This window comes from Etheostoma spectabile, chromosome 19 (assembly GCF_008692095.1).
Source record: "Etheostoma spectabile isolate EspeVRDwgs_2016 chromosome 19, UIUC_Espe_1.0, whole genome shotgun sequence".
NCBI classification, from domain to species: domain Eukaryota; kingdom Metazoa; phylum Chordata; class Actinopteri; order Perciformes; family Percidae; genus Etheostoma; species Etheostoma spectabile.
In genome coordinates this window covers 12,066,049-12,069,871 of record NC_045751.1, presented here as the reverse complement: position 1 = coordinate 12,069,871, position 3,823 = coordinate 12,066,049, and positions in this window count along the sequence as shown.

The window sequence follows — 3,823 nt, the reverse complement described above, 5'->3', positions numbered from 1 at the left end:
CAACTTGCATTACTTGTTATCGGCCAAACTACATTACATAACATTACTCTGCTTGTACTCGCTCTCCAATGATTGTTGTTTTAAGTAGGCCAGTTTATCTGTGACAGTGAAACCTATTTATGATACCGGATTATGTATAACCATATATCTGTGATCATCATAACGTTTGGTAAACCTTCACATTAGATATATGTATAGTATATGTATATATATATATATACACTTTAGATATATATTTAGATCATTCTCGTGTCAGGCAGACATCAAATCGTTTGCTGCTGTGGAGAAACTTTGTAAATGTTCAGTTCTGACAGTGTAAAAATGGACTGAAAGTGAAAAGAAGATCTAGGCTCAATGATAAATCTTCCAGTCACCTTTTGCAAACTATTATGCTACTAATATGGGCCTAAACATATAATATATACAGTATAGGCCAAAAAATACGTATTAGCTTGTATGGCTCTCCCATGGACTCACACTCATACGTTAGTTGTGTTATCAACCTACAAAGCGTGCAAGTGTTTGTGAATGATCATGTTATTTGTTGTAAAGGCGAGTTAACAGAGAAAAAGAGGAAGCATGTTGAGCTTCATCAGGATGACTTGTTTCACTTTAAGTCTTCAAATGTTTCCAATAACAAACATATTCAGAGTTTTAACTGCAGCAGATGTCAGTGTCATAAACACATTGGTTATTATCAGGAACTACAAACACTCAAGTAGTGTTCAAGCTGTCTTGAATCAACACAATATCTACATTATTCACATTGAATCACCTGGACAATAGACTTCATACAGGCCTGAACAACATTAATCAAATTCAAGCTGCTGTTTAAAGTGCTCATTTTATGCTCTTTGGCTTTTCCCCTAACTGTTATTGTGTTATATATATTTTATATTTACTTATTTACACACTAAAACTGTACAACAGGATTCATATCATGACAACACCAACATCAACACATTCATACATTACCTTGTCACTTAAGATCCAAACCAGGAGACCAGAGGACAGAGGTCCAGTTTTTGTTTGATTTCTTCTCTGCTTGAAGGCAGCCAGTAAAAAGTCAACAAGAAAATCCAAACACCACCCACACCTTGAAGCTTGTCTATGTTGTGTCGAGCGGCGGAAAAAAGGGCAAATATATAGGCAGGCCAAATATTCTCATGACGCACCTTTGGTTGGAAGCACAAAGTTGCTAGTCCGGTCTGCCCAGCCTGGCTGCACACATACGCACGTACACAACCACAAATACACGCCTATATTTAGCCTACAGATAAAAAGATAAAGTGAGATGAAATTATCTGGTGCTCAGACTAATCTAGCTAGTCTTAGACTGCTCAGGGAGTCAAATTACCATATTTTCAGGACAAATCTCTGAGTCAGAAGTTAAGCAACACTCAGTGGCAGAGATTGCATGGGTAAGTCTTAGTGTCTCATTCCCCATCAACTGAAGACAGCTACCGTTTCCAGCTTCTCTCCACCGACCACAGTGCATGATGGGAAACTCTGGACCTCTCCGCTAATCTAATGACGTCAATAGAAACTTTTATTTATGTTTTAATGTACAGACCAGTATACTACCTCTCATCCTAAACCTCCTGACAGTCTATTTTACCTGCAAATCAGAAGTCTTTGTCTCTACTTGTTTCTGTCTCTAACTGGGAGGACATTTGGACTGGTGATTGTTTTTCTTTCAGTTTGAGATGGACATTGTCTTTACCTGAAACTTCTGTGATTAATAATTGGATAAATATAAGGGTAAATGAATAAGCTCATGGCTCAAAATGCGCGTCAATAAATAATTTCTCTTTTTCATTTTGGCAACATGTGTTATCCTTGTTGTTGATTATCTCTCTGATTAAAACTTTTTTTTTGATCCAATTTCTTTTTCTTTTAATAAAAAACAAAAAAAACATCACCCTCCCCCCCGGACCGTTAGTACACACTTCATAGCATTCAGTTAGTGTTAAAGGCTACACCCACACAGGTGTTTATAGTTAATGTGGCTGATTGGACCTTTTCCAAGGCTGTGTGGGAGTTGTTAGACAGTGATTGACGTCTTCTTGAGTCCACTGTTAGTGTTGTTGCACGTATTAGGACAGAACAAATGATACTTTTATCATTCTTATTGTTTTTTTGTGACCTAAAATTAGATGCCAGAAAAAAGAAAACACAAAATTAGACGAAAAGGCCCTTAATCTGCTCTCTAATATCAGATAACAACTTTACATTATCTGGTTTTGCGCCATGTATCTTAGCGCCGAGGCTCTCTAAACTCAAAATGTCCAAAAAAAAAATCTAAATCATTTGGTATACCAAGTGAGTGTGGATGCATACATCGCTTTGCCAACCATTTGCAGCCGTTACCAGCCAAAAATAATACGATGGAAAGGAATGGGAAAGAAGCATCCTGTATCATCATTCAGTAACAGAAATGCAGGGGAAGAAGTTACATTCTTTACAACAACTCTTTTGACTGCTGTGCATTCCCACGTCATATGAAACTATGTGTGCCAGGTGTTCCCTGGGGCAGAATGTACAGTCACAGGGGCGTGACGTGAGTCCTCATGACAAATTTATAATGGACCATTTAATGATCGGTGTTTCATTCTCCCAGAGAGAGAGAGAGAGAGAGAGAGAGAGAGAGAGAGAGAGAGAGAGAGAGAGAGAGAGAGAGAGAGATAGGCTAAATGTAACACCTCCAGTTTAAGTTTAAATACTCCTTTAGGAGGACAGGAACTTCAGAGAGTTGGGACAACATGGTTAAACTGTACTGCACGGTTCATTAAACTTCAGGGCCTATATCTGTTGTTCTAGAGATGTGTCTGCTGCTAGAACTCTGTGTGGTATCATCTGGTCTCTAATCTGAGCTGCTGTTAACTTGTGATTTCTGAAGCTGGTGACTCAGAAGATCTTATCCTCAGCAGCAGCCTAATGTGAGCCAGTTTCATTGTAGCCTGGGTCTGACCGAGGTTTCTGCCTAAAAGGAAGTTTTTCCTCGCCACTGTCGCACTGTTGCTTGCTCAGGAGGAAACTACTAGAACTGTTGGGTCCTTGTAAATTCTGGAGTGTGGTCTATCTGTAAAGTGTCTTGAGATAACTCTTGTTATGAATTGATACTATAAATAAAATTGAATTGAAATTGAATTGTAGCACTTGATGGTTTTTGCGACTGCACTTGGGGACACATTCAAAGTTTTCACAATTTTCCGGACAGACTGACCGTCACTTCTTAAAGCAATGACGGCCACTCGTTTCTCTTTACTTAGCTGATTGGTTCTTGCCATAATATGAATTCTTTGGACAGTTGTCCAAGAAGGCTGATGGTCCCAACTCCATTAATAAGGCAAGAAATTCCACTAATTCACCCTGACAAGGGCCACCTGTGAAGTGAAAACCATTTCAGGTGACTACCTCATGAAGCTCAACACCAAGGGTTTGCAGCACTATCTAAAAAAAACAAAGGGTGGCTACTTTGAAGAAACTAGAATATAAGACATGTTTTCAGTTATTTTACACATTATGTTAAGTACATAATTCCACATGTGTTCATTCATAGTTTCGATGCCTTCAGTGAGAATCTACGACATCAATAGTCCTAAAAATAAAGGAAAGGCATTGAATGATAAGGTGTATTGAGTAAAAGTTGACATATTCCAGTCTGTGATAAAACATACATTACTTTACCTTAAGTTTAAATTACTTATTTCTGCTTTTCTAACTCAAACAATGATTTCCAAAAAATGAGCTTTATTGACCATAAATTCCAAATATAACTTTAAAACTAAAGTTAATAAGTTAGTTTTACGTAGTGTTGAAA